Source organism: Heteronotia binoei, chromosome 13, assembly GCF_032191835.1.
Source record: "Heteronotia binoei isolate CCM8104 ecotype False Entrance Well chromosome 13, APGP_CSIRO_Hbin_v1, whole genome shotgun sequence".
Lineage (NCBI taxonomy): Eukaryota > Metazoa > Chordata > Lepidosauria > Squamata > Gekkonidae > Heteronotia > Heteronotia binoei.
The window spans coordinates 16,415,346-16,433,876 of record NC_083235.1 but is presented as its reverse complement, the minus strand read 5'-3'; the positions used below and the strand labels follow the sequence as shown (position 1 = coordinate 16,433,876).

At 47.4% G+C, this 18,531-nt stretch overlaps 1 protein-coding gene across 1 annotated transcript in view; it reads right to left on the bottom strand.

The window, feature by feature from the left end:
- LOC132581704 (leucine-rich repeat neuronal protein 1-like) overlaps positions 1 to 18,062 on the bottom strand; it is a 46,473-nt gene extending 28,411 nt beyond the window's left edge. Inside the window, exon 1 of the mRNA XM_060253088.1 lies at positions 17,961 to 18,062. The gene's annotated coding sequence lies outside the window, so the exon portion shown is untranslated. The remainder of the gene's footprint in view (positions 1 to 17,960) is intronic.
- Positions 18,063 to 18,531: the final 469 nt, after the last annotated feature.

Genomic DNA, 18,531 nt, shown 5'->3' with positions numbered 1-18,531 from the left:
CATGGCCATCTTTGCATGAAACGTTCCCTTGATTTCTCCAATTTTCTTGAATAGATCTCTTGTCCTTCCCATTCTATTATTTTCCTCTATTGCTTTGCATTGTTCCTTCAGGAAGGCCTCCTTATCTCTCCTTGCTGTTCTCTGGAAATCTACATTCAGTTGGGTGAATCTTTCCTTTTCACTTTTGCCTTTCACTTTCCTTCTTTCCTCAGCTATTTGTAAAGCCTCATCGGACAACCACTTTGCTTTCTTGCATTTCTTTTTCTTTGGGATGGTGCTGATTGCTGCCTTCTGTACAATGTCATGAACCTCCGTCCATAGTTCTTCAGGCACTCTGTCTATCAACTCTAGTTCCTTAAACCTATTCTTCACCTCCACTGTATTTTCATAAGGGATGTGATCAAGGTCAAACCTGAATGGCCTAATGGCTTCCCCAGCTTTCTTCAGTTTAAGCCTGAATTTTGCCATAAGTAGCTCATGATCTGAGCTGCAGTCAGCTCCAGGTCTTGCTTTTGCTGACTGTAAGGAGCGTCTCCATCTTTGACTGCAGAGTATATAATCAATCTGATTTATGTGTTGCCCATCAGGTGATGTCCACGTGTAGAGTCGCCTTTTAGGTTGTTGGAAGAGGGTGTTCGCTATGACCAGCTTGTTCTCTTGACAAAACTCTATTAGCCTTTGCCCTGCTTCATTTTGTTCTCCAAGGCCAAACTTGTCAGTTGTTCCCGTCACCTTTTGACTTCCTACTTTGGCACTCCAGTCCCCTATGATGAGGAGGACATCTTTCTTTGGTGTTAATTCTAGAAGGCAGATCTTCATAGAACTGGTCCACTTCAGCCTCTTCTACATCAGTGGTTGGGGCATAGACTTGGATTACTGTGATACTGAATGATTTGCCTTGGATATGGACCGAGATCATTCTGTCATATTTGAGATTGTATCCCATTACTGCCTTACTCACTTAACTATAAAGGCCACACCATTTCTTCTACGGGACTCTTGACCACAATAATAGATGTAGTGATTCTCTGAGTTAAATTCACCCATTCCCGTCCATTTTAGTTCACTGATTCCCAAGATGTCGATGTTCAGTCTTGCCATCTCTTGTTTGACCACATCTAGCTTACCTTGATTCCTAGATCTTACATTCCACATTCCGATGCAGTATTGTTCTTTGCAGCATCGGACTGTTCTTTCACCATCAGACACATCCACAGCTGAGCGTCCTTTCGGCTTTGGCCCAGCCACTTCACTCTTTCTGTGGTTACTTGAACGCACTTCCCCAGTAGCATATTGGGCACCTTCTGACCTGAGGGGCTCATCTTCCAGCGCCATATCTTTTAGCCTTTTGTTTCTGTTCATGGGGTTTTCTTGGCAAGGATACTGGAGTGGTTTACCATTTCCTTTTCCAGTTGATCACATTTAGTCTGGGTTCTCAGCTGTGACCTGTCCATCTTGGGTGGCCCTGCATGGCATAGCCCACAGCCTCATTGAACCATGACATTGAACCAGCCCTCTCGCCACGACAAGGCAGCAATCCATGAGCTCCTCCCCATGCTAAAACATCCAGTGGCTGTTAGCCACAGTTTATTATTGGAACTCTCTGTCTGGGGCAGTGATGCTCTGTATTCTTGTGCTTGTGGGGGGGGGGCACAGCGGAAGGGCTTCCAGCCCCACTGGTGGACCTCCTGATGTCACTTGGGTTTTTTGGCCACTGTGTGACACAGTGTTGGACTGGATGGGCCATTCGCCTGATCCAACATGGCTTCTCTTATGTTCTTATGCAAGTTGGGCAAAGAGCAGCTCAATTGCTGGCTGTGTGTGCAGGCTGGGAGGGAAAACTGGGCGGGGGGGGGGGGAGCCAGCCTGGGACCCCTAAAGGCATGGGGACCCATAGGCCAGTGCCTACTTGTCTTAATTCTTAATCCAGCCCTGTCTTCTATGGAGACACATGTCTCTGCCGGACTCTCCTGTACAGACAGTGCCTTCATACTCTCACACACATGATGCAGGACAAATTGGGCACTTGCGACAGGGAAAGTACTCTTTAGATTAAACTTCTTTCTCTCCTTTTGACAGCAACCTGAATCATCTACTGCCCTCAGTATCACTCTTCAATGACTGGGCAAAACTCTGCTATATTAACCAAATGTCCCAATAGTCCCCTTTCAACTGGAGATGCCAGGGATCGAAGCCAGGACCTTCTGCATGCCAAGTAGATGCTCTGCCCCTGAGCCATGGCTCCTCCCCATGCCAAAACATCCAGATGACTAGAAAAGTTTAAAGAGAGATGTGTGTATTCCTCTAAAAGAAGGCATGCCATGTTTCAGATAAAGCTGCCAAGCCTCTGCCTTTCCAAACTCAAAACATCAGAATCTCTGCACGCTATTTTGTGCCACTCATTCATACTGAAAAAACCCCCTCCCTTTTTTATCCATGGCTGATGTTTCCCTTTTGTGTTGCTATGGTAGGGTACCTTGTTCTACATGGCAGAGTGGCCGTTGCTATTCAGGTTTTTGACCTTGCACGATTCAAGGGCTTGTTCTAGGGTGTAAAGTAGGAGGCATTTCAGATCTCCCGTCATGCTTCTTCGTCTTTATACCTTGTTGTTTGCCTCTTAAAAAAAGATTTCAGAGCCTAGTCTTGCAGCTCTTCGTGCATACTGTGCTTCGCAAAACGTCAGCTTGCGCACCAAAGGCACTGACATGGTGGTGTATCTATAGGAATGGCTGTTGCTTTTGTGTGGACGTCTGCTCTCATTGGAGGAACTTGCCTGGGCATTCATTTGCTGGATGTCTGCCCACTCTTGAGAACACTTTACCTTTAAGGGCCAGTTGGCAATTTCCTCGTAAATTTTCCAACAACAGGTCAAGACGCTGCTATTTCAGTCCATCTCTGACCTGGGCAATGGCCATGATGAACTAACTTCTGGTTTTATTCCAAATAAATCTGAGACCAGTGGCACCTTTAAGACTGACGAAGTTTAATTCCGGCTGCAAACTTTTGCGTGCATGCATGCTTCTTCAGAAATGTTGAAACACACTTCTCCAATGTCTGTTTTGATTTGGGCGTTTCAAGTCTGTTTTGCTTTTGCACCTGTGAAATAATGTTTCAGTCCACTTCAGCACTGTTTGCAAGTTTGGTGTAGTGGTTAAGTGCGTGGACTCTTAACTGGGAGAACTGGGTTTGATTCCCCACTCCTCCACTTGCAGCTGCTGGAATGGCCTTGGGTCAGCTGTAGCTCTCGTAGGAGCTGCCCTTGAAAGGGCAGCTGCTGTGAGAGCTCTCTCACTCCATCCACCTCACAGGGTGTCTGTTGTGGGGGAGGAAGATAAAGGAGATTATGAGCCGCTCTGAGACTCTGAGATTCAGAGTGGAGGGCGGGATATAAATCCAATATCGTCGTCGTCATCATCTTCTAGTGGATTTTGCCATATCACACAGCAAAATCTAGTCACAAAGTGCACTGAAAGTGGATTGAAAGTGCATTACTTAGCCCGTGATAAAGCGCCCGTTCTATCTGAAGAAGTGCGCGCGTGCACAAAAGTTTATACCCAGAATTTAAGCTTTGTTAGTCTTAAAGGTGCCACGGGACTCAATATTGTTCAAGTTGCTTCTGACCAACACAGCTACCCTCCTGAATCTTTCCTCTGGTTTTATTGCCAGCGTAGGGATCCAGTGCTGTATTTTGAAAGCTGCTGCCTAGACCAGGGGTGTCAAACATGCGGTTCAGGGGGCCGAATTAGGCCCCCAGAGGACTCCTATCAGGCCTGCAAGCAACTGGCTGTCATCTGCTTCCTTTCCCTCTCTCTTGCTTCCTTCTGCATAACAGCTTTGTTTATTTATTTATTTATTTATATTTGGACTTATATCCCGCCCTTCTCACCGAAGTGTCTCAGGGCGGCTTACAACATTATAATTTACATAGATTTGGTTTAAAAACATTTACAAATAAGTTAAAACCATAATTGATAAAACAAAATAGGAATAAAACCAGCGGTCTGTAGATGCATTTTTGTTCCATCCAGAAGATGTTCTCATTGTCAGTTAGATGCTATAGGCCTGCCGGAACAGCTTGCTTTGCAAAGGCAAAGCTTGCTTTGCAAGGCTTGCTCAATCGCACAGGAACTACAGAGCAAAATCTCTATTTTCTCGATTGGCCGAGGCACCTCCCTTGAGGAGGAAGGGGAGGCAGAGCTTGCTTGCCAGGCTCTCTCAATCGCACAGCAGAGCTACTGAGCCAAGCCTCTCTTCCTTCTATTAGTCCCCTGGGGAAGAAAGGAAAGAGCCGGAGCTTCCTTTGCCCAGCTCCCTGGATCCCAACTTTGCAACACACTTCTTCGGAGATTCTTTGCAACATGCTTCTTCGGACCTCAGATTCAGAAAGCACCTTTAAAACCAACGAGTGCTAATATTTTAAGCATGTTTTAAGTTTTTTTAAAAAAAATATTTAATTGGGTTTGTCTGTGTTATAAAGTTTATATCTCTGCTACCTAATCTTAAATAGGTACAAACACGGCCCGGCCCAACTTGGCCCAGCCCAACAAAATCTCATTTATGTCAGATCCAGCCCACATAAGAAATGAGTTTGACACCCCTGGCCTAGACAGTCAGGGACTGATAGCCATCTCTATTCTCCGTGAGGCTGGCAAAGCTGGCTAGAGAGCCAGTGTGGTGCAGTGCTTAAGAGTGTTAGGCTGGTACCTAGGACTGGCCCTAGACTGCCCGGCACCCTGGGCAAGGCTAACGTCCGGTGGCACCCCTTCTCCGCACTGATAATGTCCCCGAGTCACATGGGAGGCACCCAATTTGGCGCCCCCAGAAGGCCGGCGCCCTAGGCAATTGTCTTGTTTGCCTAGTGGCAGGGCCGGCCCTGTTGGTACCCAGGTTCAATCTCCACTGGTGCCATGGAAGCTCGCTTGGGCAGGTCACACTCTTACAGCCTAGCCTACTTCACAGGGTTATTGTGAGAATAAGTGGGAGAAGAAGAGAATGTGAGCCGCTCTGGGCCCCCATTAGGCGGAGAGAGGCCGGATAGAAATGAGTTGAATAAATAATATATTAAATAAATAGCATTAAAATGTTTGAATTACTTTATCCCGGGAATCAGCTCCCCTGGAGAAAATGGCTGCTTACAAGGGTGGAAGATATGGTATTATACCCCACCGAGGCCCCTCCCCTCGCCAAACTCCTCCCTCCAAATCTCCAGATATTTCCCTCCCCTGAGCTGGCAACCCTACCTGATGAATAAAATTCCACTAAACCTTTATTAAAGGAGAGAGCCAGTTTGGTGCAGTGGTTAAGTGTGTGGACTCTTATCTGGGAGAACCAGGTTTGATTCCCCACTCCTCCACCTGCAGCTGCTGGAATGGTCTTGGGTCAGCCATAACTCTCGTAGGAGTTGTCCTTGAAAGGGCAGCTGCTGTGAGAGCCCTCTCAGCCCCACCCACCTCACAGGATGCCAGTTGTGGGGGAGGAAGATATAGGAGATTGTAAGCAGCTCTGAGTCTTTGATTCAAAGAGAAGGGTAAAGTATAAATCTGCAGTCTTCTTCTTGGGGCAGGATATTTTTGGCAACCCCAGAGACAGCTGGCAACAATATGCTTTCCTAATGCTAGCTTAATGTACATGCATCATGTACACAATGTATATAGAAAGAGCAAGTATTGATTATTTTATAAAAGTCAGATTCTTCCTAGGGCTAGGATTTAAGTCTAAACAATATAATAAAATAAACTGTCTAATGGCCAGATGATCAAAAATGGGTTGCTACATCATTATTTCTAAATCCCAATCATAATCCACCGGAAAATAAGCAATTTGAGATTTGCAGGGCTTTTTTTGAGCAAGAACACAGTTCCAGCTGGCTTGGCGTCAGGGGCCTAATATGCAAATGAGTTCCTGCTGGGCTTGTTCTTCAAAAAAGCCCTGCGCAAAACAATGATGATGTCAGGGGGTGTGGCCTAATATGCAAATAAGTCACTGCTGGGCTTTTTCTTTTAAAAAAGCCCTGGAGGTTTGTTGGTTTTAGATACTCTACCTTCTGCCAACCCCCCCCCCATAAGGTAGGGTACCTTGCACTAGATGGTCCTGAGGCTAGCATTTCTCGTCAGATCTCAGAAGCTAAACAGGGTCAGCCTGAGTTAGTAGACAGATGGGAGACCACCAAGGAAGACCAGGGTCATTAAGCAGAGGCAGGCAATGGCAAACCACCTCTGTTTGTCTCTGCCCTGACCTGGAGGTCCCAGAGTAGCTGATCTCTTCAGATATTAGAAGTTAAGCAGGTAGGGTTACCAATCCCCAGGTGGGTGCAGGGGATCCCTCAGTTTGGAGGCCCTTCCCCTGCTTCAGGGTCATCAGAAAGCGGGGGGGGGGGGGAATGTCTGCTGGGCACTCCATTATTCCCTATGGAGACTGATTCCCTTAGGGAATAATGGAGAATTGATTCACGGGTATCTGGGGCTCGGGGGGAGGCTGTTTTTGAGATAGAGGCACCGAATTTTCAGCATAGCATCCAGTGACTCCACAAAATGCCCCCCCCAAGTTTCAAAAAAAATTGGACTGGGGGGCCAATTCTTTGAGCCCCAAAAGAAGGTGCCCTATCCTTCATTATTTCCTATGGAAGGAAGGCATTTAAAAGGTGTGCAGTCCCTTTAAATGTGATGGCCGGAGTTCCCTTTGGAGTTCAATTGTGCTTGTCACAACCTTGCTCCTGGCTCCACCCCCAAAGTCCCCAGCTATTTCTTGAATTGGACTTGGCAACCCTATAAGCAGGGTCAGGCCCTGGTTAGCGCTTGGATGGGAGACCACCAAGGAAGTCCAGGGTTGTTAAACAGAGGCAGGCAATGGCAAACCACCTCTGTTCGTCTCTTGGCTTGAAACCCCCCTGGGGTTGCTGTGACTTTGCAGCACTTTCCACCATCAGTAGATGGTGCTGACCAAGAGGGTTGTCCCTTCCTTGAGGAAGCACGTCCGACAAGGAAGAAGAAGAAGATTGGATTTATATTCCATCCTCCAGTCCAAATCTCAGAGTCTCAGAGCGGCTCACAATCTCCTTTACCTTCCTCCCCCACAACAGTCACCCTGTGAAGTGGGTGGGGCTGGAGAGGGCTCTCACAGCAGCTGCCCTTTCAAGGACAACCTCTGCCAGAGCTATGGCTGACCCAAGGCCATTCCAGCAGGTGCAAGTGGAGGAGTGGGGAATCAAACCCGGATCTTCCAGTTAAGAGTCCGCACACTTAACCACTACACCAAACTGGCTCTCAAGGAACAAACACGACGATCGGTAGGTAGATGTGGTCTGTGTGCCTGATCTTAAATGGATCCCAGTCCAGAGATTTCATTTCCCGATGGAGAGACTTAATGTTTTGGACCAGCTTTGCCCTGATGCTAATCCAGAGGAAGAACAGCTGTCGGGAGAAATGTCTGAGCTTAAACAGTGAGGTCACCGGAGGGTATGTCTGGAAGGATTTGGGATCGGCAGCAGAGAAAGAAAGAACCCCACATCAGCGAAAGCTGTTCAGTTCCTCTTGTCCTCCCTTCCTTCAAAGCTGCCTTTCACTGCTTCCCCCCACCCCCACCCTCCGGGGAAAATCCATAAAAGCCAATGATTCAGAAAAATTCCTGAAAGATGGGAAATTCTGAGGAATATTTGCAAAGCCCTCTGGATCTTCGGACAGAGACCAGTGTAAACTGAACAGGACTTCCGTTGCACTTGAACCACTTCTATTCTTGCATAAGCTTTCCTCGTTCTGAGGGTGAAAACCATTTTTTAAAGGAAGATTTTGAGAGTCTGGTGAAGATTAGTTTCGTATTATCTGATTGTATTTGTTGATATGATCTGTGCTTTATTGGTTTATTATTCTAATGGTGGCTATGTTGACTCCCTTGGGCCCATTGTGCAGAAAAGAGGGACAGAGGTTTAATTTAATTAATGCATTTAGTTCATTTGTACTCCACCGTTCTCCCCCATAGGGATCCAAAATGGCTTACATCAATCTCCTCTCTTCCATTTTAGCTTCACAGCAACCCTGTAAGGTAGGTTAGAATAAGAGAGAGCGAGAGAGAGCACCTGGAAAAAGATCACCCAGTGAATTTCCATGGGCACAAGTGGGGATTTGAACCTGGGTCTCCCATAACTAGTCAAAAAATCCAATTATTTTGGAACGTTATTATTGACAAAATAGACAACACTGTTAGTGATTTGAGTCCCTGTACTCCAGAGTCTATTCTTTTAAATTATTGGCCACTACAAAACTTTTCTCCACTTAGGGCAGAATTAATTTTCCTTCTACTCCTAGCTGGAAAAAATATAGCAAAAGACTGGAAGTTAGTAAAAAAAAAATTACATTGCAATCCAAGACGATAGTTTCAAATTTTACTTAGCGAAAATCTTAATGCGGGTGACAAATTCATAGGGTGGGGTTTTTTTTGCATATATCAATAATAGTACTTCAAATAAATGTAAAAGGCTGAAAAAATATCAAGATTTTGTATTATATTAATGTTACAAAGTGACTGTGGACGTCATTTCTGTACTGGATTATGGCTTATATTATTTTGTACCGTTTGTAAGTTAATGATTTTTTAATAATAATAATAATTATGATGATGATGATGGGTTTTTTTTAAACTAGTCCAGCACTTTTAACCACAACAGTGCCTAAGATATAGCTTAACTAAGCCAACCAATATGCCACAACTAACCTTCAGGGGTGGAATTCTAGCAGGAGCTCTTTTGCATATTAGGCCACACCCCCTGATGTAACCAATCCTCCAAGAGCTTGCAAGGCTCTTTTTTCGTAAGCTGTCAGAGGATTGGCTACGCCAGGGGGTGTGGCCTAATATGTAAAGGAGCTCCTGCTAGAATTCCACCCCTTTTGCTGTTCTTAGCATGAGAAGGAGAAGGCAGGACAGATCCTTCCAGAAAGCAGCAGAAAAACAGGCTGCTCCCAAGGGGCTTGAAGCCCACCTGGATGATTTCCCTGTCCTCTCCAAGCCCCTGGAGGACTTTCATAATCACTTGAGGGCCCAATCCCATGGTTTCTGTTATGTATGTGAATCCATGTGTTACCAAATGGTGTTCCTGCCAGGTTCATTGGAGCCTGAAGGACTGAGCTTGGGGACCTAGGAACAATGGGCAGTAGGATCCAAATCCAGAGACTGTCCTACTCCAATCACAGGCCCCCTGCTGGTTTGAATGACCCAATAACATGCTAGTGTGGAAACCCAGGGTTGTATATAGTTGGCCCAGCGGGCCCCGTTCCTCAGTCTTGCTAGTGCAGCCATCTACCACGCTGTACTCAATAAAGAGCTTGCTACCACTACCACCTCATCTCTTCAATGCCTAAGAACCCATTATATTATAGATTTCAGGTTTTCACGGCTGGTAACATCATTAGGGTTTGTAGAATCTTTCGGGCTCAAGTGCCGTGTTCTACTGGAGAAAGTTTTTCTTCCAGACGTTTCGTTCTCCGCTGCGGAGAACATCCTCAGTGGCGTTGCAGCTGGAGCAGGCGCTCTGACCTTCTTGGCGCCTGCTCCGGCTGCAACGCCACTGAGGATGTTCTCCGCAGCGGAGAACGAAACGTCTGGAAGAAAAACTTTCTCCAGTAGAACACGGCACTTGAGCCCGAAAGATTCTACAAACCCTAATCATTATATTATAGTTTCGAAGGCCAAAACTTGACAATGCTGTTGATAGGCATCCAGCCAGGTACGGCACTAAGCTTTTGTACGGCACTAAGCTTTTGTACGGCCAGGTACGGCACTAAGCTTTTGGGATATAAATCCCAAATAAATAAATATCGTTTGTGGCTCTAACATTGGACAAGGTAGGGCTGCCAACCTCCAGGGGGCACCTGAAGATCTCATGCTATTATGGTTGGTCTCTAAAGGATGAAGATCAGTTCCCCTGGGAGAAAATGGCGGCTTGGGAGGAAGGGCTCTATGACGCTGTTTCCCGCAGAGGGCTCTCTCCTCTCCAAACCTCGCCCTCCCCAGGCTCTGCGCCCAAATCTCCCAAACAAGAGCTGGCAATTGTAAGTCTCGGGAGTGAGTCTCTATTCCTATGTGCTAATCAGTCTTTTGTTTAGAGATTTGTTGGTGTCTGAAACAACCCCCTCCCCCCCATGTTATGCCCCCTCTCTAAAACTATCTCTGGATTGGGAAATACCTGGATATTTGGGGGGCGGAGCCTAAGGAGGGCAGGATTTAGGGAAGGCAGGGACCTCAGCACAGTATAATACCATGGAGCAGGGGTGGCCAAACTGTGGCTCGGGAGCCACATATGGCTCTTTCACACATATTGTGCGGTTCTTGAAGCCCCCACCACCCTGTCAGCTGGCTTGGAGAGGGCATCTCTCTCTTTACATCACTTCTCCAAGCCAAGCTAGTCAGTGCATGGAGAATATATTTAAAGTTGCTTTCTTTCCACCTCTCCCCCATCTATTTCCTCCTTCCCTTCCTTCGTCTTGCAGCTCTCAAGCATCTGATGTTCATGTATTGTGGCCCTCAACCTTCTGACATTTATTCTATGTGGCTCCTGTTAAGTGAATTTGGCCACTCCTGCCATAGAGTTTACCCTCCAAAGCAGCCATTTTTGCCAGGGGAACTGATCTCTGGAGATCAGTTGTGATTCTGAGAGATCTCCAGGCCATCCGTGGATGGAGGCTGGCAACCCTGCCACTCTGACCTGAGGCTCAATGTTGGAAGGGCCAGCGACGTGTAGAGATAAGAGGGAGGGAAAGGGGTTGCCCTGGTGGAAACGGAAGCGACGGCAGGCCTCTGCTGCTTCACCGTCAGGCCCGGTAACCCTTAGCTGTCACGCTGATGCCAGCACTTCGGTCACCCTGAAAGTGACACGGTGCACTTCCTGACCCGAAGGGAGTTGGTTTAGAAAAAGCTGCATAACCTCTTCTCCAGAAAAATGTGAAAATGCTTTCATGTGTAGAGGAAAAGCGAACGAGAGGGTCCATCTTGATGTGGTTCTACCACAGGATTCGCTGCCAAGGTTCATGGAAGGAGAAGGAGGAGGAGGAGATTGTATTTATGCCCCACCCTTCACTACCTGAATTGCCTAGGGTACCGGCCTTCTGGTCACCTAGTCACCCATGTGACTCGGTGATGCTATCAGTGCGGGGGGAGGGGCACCAGAAGTTAGCCTTGCCTAGGGTGCCAGATAGTCTAGGGCACGCCCTGCTACCCGAAGGAGTCCCAGAGCAGCTTACAATCTCCTTTCCCTTCCCCTCCCCACAACAGACACCCTGTGAGGAAGGTGGGGCTGAGGGAGTTCTGACAGAAACTGCTCTCGAGAGGAACAGAACTTGTGACTGACTCAAGGTCACATCAGCAGGTGCTTGCGAAGGACTGGGGACCCAAACCCGGTTCTCCCAGATAAGAGCCCACGCACTTAACCACTAAAAGTTTATTAAAAGTTTATTATAACCACTACATCAAACTGCAACGTTGTCCTCAACCGTTCCATACCTGAGAGCCACCATTGACCCGATAAGCTTGCCAACTCCAGGCAGGGAAATTTCTGGAGATTTGAGGAGGCAGCCTTGGGATGGTAGGGTTTGGGGAAGGGACCTCAGTGTGATATAATGTCATAGAGCCCACCCTTCGAAGCAGCTACTTTCCTCAGGGAAAAAGGTCTCTGTTAGGGTTGCCAATCCCCAGGTGGGGTTAGGGGATCTCCCGGTTTGGAGACCCTCCCCCCGCTTCAGGGTCCTCAGAAAGCGGGGGGAGGGGAGGGAAATGTCTGCTGGGAACTCTATTATTCCCTATGGAGATTTATTCCCATAGAAATTCATGGAGAATTGATCTGCGGGTATCGGAGCTCTGGATGGGCTGTTTTTTGTGGTAGAGGCACCAAATTCTCAGTATAGCATCTAGTGCCTCTCCTCAAAATACCCCTCAAGTTTCAAAAAGATTGGACCAGGGGGTCCAATTCTATGAGCCCCCAAAGAAGGTGCCCCTATCCTTCATTATTTCCTCTGGAAGGAAGAAATTGAAAAGGTGTGCTGTCCCTTTAAATGTGATGGCCAGAACTCCCTTTGGAGTTCAATTATGCTTGTCACAGCCTTGATCTTGGCACCACCCCCAAAGTCTCCTGGCTCCACCCCCAAAGTCCCCAGATATTTCTTGAATTGGACTTGGCAACTCTAGTCTCTGTAGTCTGGAAATTAATTGGATTTCTGGGAGATCTCCAGCCCCCCTCTGGAGGTGGCCAACCCTCCCCCCAGTGGCAGCGTGGCTCCCACTAACTCCAGGTTGGGAAGTTCCTGAAAAATTGGGGGTAGAGTCCACCCTCTGAAGCATCCATCTTCTCCAGGGAAATTGATCTCTGTAGTCTGGAGATGAGCTGTAATTCTGGGGGATCTCCAGGTCCCACCTGGAGTCTGGCATCCCTAGCTGGCAGCGCATTGAGTCCATTTCCAGAACTGAACAAGGGCTAAACTAAAGAGCCAGTTGCAGTTTTTCCCCACCAGTGGTGACACAGAAGGTTGGTCTTTTAATTCCCTTCCTTGTTCAACCCCACACCCTGCCTTTCCTTTCGTTTGTGCACTGGAGGTTGCTGTCTGGTCATAACTGGAGGGAAAGGGTTAAAGAGCGCCGCTCTTTTTTTTCAGTTTGAAGAAAAATCATTGAGGTGAGGAGTGGTTAGAGCAGGAGTTGCCAGGTTCGACTGGGGAAATATCTGGGGATTTTGGAGGTGGAGGCAGGAGCAAGGTTGTAACAAGCATGACTGAACTCATAGGGAGTTCTGGCCATTCCAATTAAAGGGACCGTGCTCCTTTTAAATGCCTTCTCTCAGTTGGAAATAATGGAAGATGGGGGCACCTTCTTTTGGGGCTTATAGAACTGGGATTTTTTTTTTTGAGGAGAGGCATCAGATGTTATGCTGAAAATTTGGTGCATCTATCTAAAAAAAACCCAGTCCCCCGAGCCCCAAATACCCACAGATTGATTCTCCATTATACCCCATGGGGACTGGTCTCCATAGGGTATAATGGAGGGCCTAGAAGACATCCAACCCCTGATAACTCTGAAGTGGGGGGATGGCCTCCCTCCCTATATTCCTTCCTCTCAAACATCTGACATTCCTGTCTTGCAGCTCTCAGACATCTGGCACGTATTCTGTGTTATTCTTACGTTAAGCAAGTTTGGCCACCCCTGATGCAGCTCAATCAGTAAGGGGATGCTTGTTGTGAAGTTGTCAGAATGTTGGAGCAGGTTCTGGGAGACCTGGGTCAAAGCCACACACCACCACAAGACTTGGCCCAGTTACGTATTCTCAGCCTGGCCTACCTTATAGGTTTGTTGTGAGGCTAAAATGGGGGAACCATACGTGGTGTTCTGAGTTCCTTGGAGGGAGCGTGAAATACAAATGTACCAGATAAATAAATCAGGGGCTAGTTTTGGCCTCCAGCTGCCTGGCAGGACCACTTGCTGTGGCTGCCAAATGAATATTATTTATCCCATGGGCATTTACATTTATTCCCGTGGGCTGGTCTTTTAGTGCCAATTGACTTTTTTTATTTTTAAAAATAAGCTCATTGCTGAGGCTGCATTGTGATTTCTGGTTTATTTGTGAGCAATTGCCTTCGCCTGGAGCCTTTTGGCTGGGAGGACTCCCAACGAGTATTGTAATCAAGACATTAAGATAGGGCCATGGCGAATGAGAACAAGGCAGAGAGCTGAGGAATCAGCTGTGCTGGGGACACGGTGGAGGGGTGGGGCAGGCAATGCGTTGAAACCATAAGCAGAAAATTATACTCCATTGATTCAGGGAGAAAACAGTGGTGATCCTCGTAGAACTGAGGCGCTTTTTGCCACTTCAGAGATTCACCACTCGGCACTGCTTCAGAAATAAGTCATAAGAACATAAGCAAAGCCATGTTGGTCAAGCCAATGGCCCATCCAGTCTGACACTCTGGGTCACACAGTGGCCAGAGACCAGGTGCCATCAGGAGGTCCACCAATGGGGCCACAACTCCAGAAGCTGTGGTCCCCCCAAGCACATAGAATACAGAGCATCACTGCCTCAGACATAAGAACATAAGAGAAGCCATGTTGGATCAGGTCGATGGCCCATCCAGTCCAACCCTCTGTCACACAGTGGCCCAAACCCAGGGGCCATCAGGAGGTCCACTAGTGGAGTCAGAACTCCAGAAGCCCTCCCACTGTGCCCCCCCAAGCACATGGAATACAGAGCATCACTGCCTCAGACAAAAGCACATAAGAGAAGCCCTGTTGGATCAGGTCGATGGCCCATCCAGTCCAACCCTCTGTCACACAGTGGCCCAAACCCGGTGCCATCAGGAGGTCCACCAGTAGGGCCAGAACTCCAGAAACCCTCCCACTCTTGCCCCCCCCCCACACCAAGAATATAGAGCATCTATACCTTGTGGGTAATTGACCTCTTTTCCATATGTTTACCCAATCCCCTCTTGAAGCTGTCTGTGCTTGTAGCTGCTGCACACGTGTTCATTACTCTTTGAGTGAATTAGCACTTCCTTTTATCTCTTCAAAACCTACTGCTCATGAATTTCATTGAGCGCCCACGAGTTGTTGCATTGTGAGAAAGGGAGGAAAATTACTTCTTTCTCTGCCTTCCCTATCCCATGCATACTTTTGGAAACCTCTCTCACGTCACCCCTCAGTCGTCGTTTCTCCAAGCTAAAGAGCCCTAACCTCTTTAAGCTTTGATCCAGCTTTGTTGGTCGTAAAGGTGCAACCAGACCCCAACTTTGTTCTCTTTAAGCTTTCTTTATAGGGAAGGTCTTCTATTCCCTTCATCATTTTAGCTGAATCTCAGTTTCATTTTAATTCCAATTCATCTTTACCGGTTAGCTATATTTACCCAATAGCGAGGAGGACTGATTTCCACAGTGGAAAGGTTCTTCTTGCTCTTTTCCTAGCATCATCTATCCAGCCTGCTCACGTTGGCTGACCCCTAGGTGGCCTCCAGGAGTCCAGATTGCCTCTTCTGCACAGTGTCACTGTCTATCCAAAAGCATCCTTCGTCACTCTCCCCTCTCCTTTAGGCAAAACCTGCGCGCCTGCTTTTCAACTTTCTCTCCTAGCTCTGGCATTTCCAGCTCCTTCTCTCTTGCACCCTTTCTGATCTACCCACAAGACATCTTCTCTAACGGGACAGAGTCGTTGAAATGGAAGGGCAGCATTCCAAACCAAAACTGACCTGTCACATCATAACAGGGAGAAGGAAAGGGGGACCACGACCAAAAACTGATGCTGAATCTATGATGATTTTATTGGATGGCAGGATGAAACGAAACCCAAAACAGAGGGTTAAAGGAGGATGCTGCTGCTGGATGACCCAAAGGGTCCTTGTCCATCTGATCATCCTTGAGTTTCTAATTGTTGGTGCCTGTTTAATAGAAACACATGCTAGATATCTTTCTTTCTTTCTTTCTTTCTTTCTTTCTTTCTTTCTTTCTTTCTTTCTTTCTTTCTTTCTTTCTTTCTTTCTTTCTTTCTTTTCTCTCTCTCTCTTTCTTTCTCTCTCTTCCTTCCTTCCTCTTTCTCTCTCTCTCTCTCTCTCCCTTCCTTCCTTCCTTTCTTTCTTTCTTTCTTTCTTTCTTTCTTTCTTTCTTTCTTTCTTTCTTTCTTTCTTTCTTTCTTTCTTTCTTTCTTTCTTTCTTTCTTTCTTTCTTTCTTTCTTTCTTTCTTTCTTTCCCGATGTAAGTCTTCTGCTCTAGCCTGACACCTCCTGACAAGAGCTAGTCCTTAGTGAAGGACCGTTTTTGCCCTTCATGCCCTGCGAGGTGCCTTCTCTAATGTGAAATTAGTTCCATTCCTGCATTATTAGAAGATGGAACTGAAAGGCAGAGATAAGATACAGGGGAGGTGGCTCAGACGAGGGCCCCAGGAGTTCAGGACAAGGCCAATCCTGCCCAGCTACTGGATTCAACTTCCATCCTCTTTCAGAGCAAGGCAACAACCTAGGGGCTGGCCAAAGGCCTGTCTTCCACTGGACCCACATTCTCCTCTAACCTCCGGGGCAAAGCTGAGAAGTCCCACTTACCAGTATACATTTCAGAGAATCACAGAACTGGAAGAGACCCCAGGGGTCATCTAGTCCAACCCCTCACCCCACAATGCAGAAAATTCACAGCTTTCCTCCCCTCCCCACTCCCCCAAGTGACCTCTGCCCTATGCCCAGGGGAAAGTAAAACCCCCTCAAGATACCTGGGCCAATCTGGCCTGGGGGAAGATTCCTTCCTGACACAAAAGGGGGTCTTCCAGTCTCCTCCAACTGATCCCTGTACTTACAGAGTTTGACCCAACTTCAGAAACTCATCCCAGGTTTACAGCCTTCTTTCTCCAATAAAAATCTCTTCTCCTCCTAGGACTGGATTCTGCCCTAAAGCACAACTAAATAAAACAAACCACTCTGTGAAAAATACTATTACAAAATATAATTCATACAAGGATTTGGACTATTTGCACACTGTTGTATATATGTGCATAAATATGCACATGTGGTATGTAAGATATGAGGTTGCTGAAATGCACTTTTCCCCTTGTATGAATTATATTTTGTAATAGTATTTTTCACAGAGTGGTTTGTTTTATTTGGTTGCAACTTCATTCCTCTGTGTAGCCTATTGTGTATCTTCACCTAAAGCACGACTAAGCAACTTTCCCCTCTTAGTGTTGTTAGAGCCCGTGGCCGAGGAGAGTGTGTCTCTGTCATTCCATTAACCAGAGCTGTACATGACAGCAGAGCTCCAATTAAACTTCAATGCACTTCACTGCCTATCGAGGCTGTGCAGTTAATTCTAATGCACTTGGAATGAAACCAGGAGCTCGTTTTAATGGTTTCTGCATGGGCTATACGGTCCTTATGGCACTGGTGGGTAGGACGGGCTGGGTGAAAATTAAGTCAAAACACAGCCGTTAATTATACTGAGTGTGGCTGCTGCAATGCTAAGCTCATTTACATGAGAGTAAGCCTCATTGAGCACAATGGGATTTTTGTCTGGATGTTTTTAGGATTGAAGAGATGGCCTCTCCGTACTGGAAGGGGCGGGAAGGAGTGGTACCAGATGGGCCCCTTCAAATGATCAAAAGCTCCTTGTTTCCCACCCAACCTTGACGGCTTTGATCAAGGTCCCAAGTTCTGTTTTCCAGCCTCCCCCCCCCCCCCCACTTCGGCACCCTGACCGAGAGTGGTCTAGGATAGCTCTAAGAAGCTCTTTTGATTAAATCTAGAGATGGCAGCTTCTGCCACGCATGGGAGAGTGACTAAAATTACCCCAAAGACTCCCCTGTCACAACCGATGCTCCCTCTAAGCTGTGGAGTCTTCTGAGCAAAAATTCTACTTTGTGAGCTTCTGGCATGAAAGTCGTGAGGGAGCAATTTGGCTACTGCATAAATTAGTTTGCTCTGGGGCCATTTTTCCTGAGCCAAGACAAAAAATGTGTGAGCCAGAGTCTAAAAAACTGTGAGCTGGCTCACACTAACTCAGCTTAGAGGGCACACTGGTCACGACTCTTTTCTCTTCTGAAGGAAATCAGGCATGGCCGAGGGTTAGATCTGATTTCATGTCCTGGATAGGCTGGCATGTAAACAAGCTGGAACTCTTTGGTTGTTTCCCCAGTTTCATGTGAGGAATGGGACCTCAGGAGCTTTGAGAAGGCTGATTAGAAGCCAAGAATCCCCTAGACTGTATCCTTGGATCAGAAGGGGTGGGGGGAGTGCAGATCCCAAAGGGATGGGAGGATGGAGGAAAGGAAAGAAGAAAGTCCCCAGTGGGCTGGAGAGACGACGCAGGGATCAAGAAAGGGGTGCTGAGGTATTAGATCAGTACAGAGGAGAGGAAACCGGGGAAACTTTCCGCCTAGCTGCTTTCCCCCTCCCACCTCCTGCATCCCGTCTCCCCCAGCAACCGCATCCCAAACGATGGAATGTGGTACCCAAGCTCACTCACCCTCTGCTTCGCCTGCAGCCGAGGAGAGCTTCGATGTCTCTCGCTGGGGTTCCGAACCCAACTCCTGCTGCCTGCTGTCACGCTCTGTGAAGTCTTAGGTTTTGGGTGGGGGGGGGTATAGGGAGAGCGTTGTGGGGCCCGCCTACTTTCAGGGATGACGGGCAGCTCCGCTCAGCCAATGGGGAGGTGTGAGGCCTTCCAGATGGAGATCACCGCTCTGTTGGGGTGGGCAGGGGACGTGGATGATGTCATGATGTATAGGGGGAGGGGCAGGGGATGATTTTGGGGATGATGGTAGGCTGTGACTTCAGCAGCGTCCTTTCCAAGCGCTTTTTGCTGGGAAGGGTTATGCTGCAGTTGTTAGCTGGGCTGGCTAATTATCCATCGATGATGCCTTCTATCCCTTACCAGCCTCAGAGGGGTGAGGTTTGTGGTTCTAGCTGGGACAGCAGTCAAGAATAACTGGGTTCCCAGAGGCTGAGAAAGAAGAAGACCCAGATATGGGGAACAAACAGAAAGCAAGGAGATTTGCAGTACCCACAAAAAGACTGGTGGTTCTTAAAAACTCAGG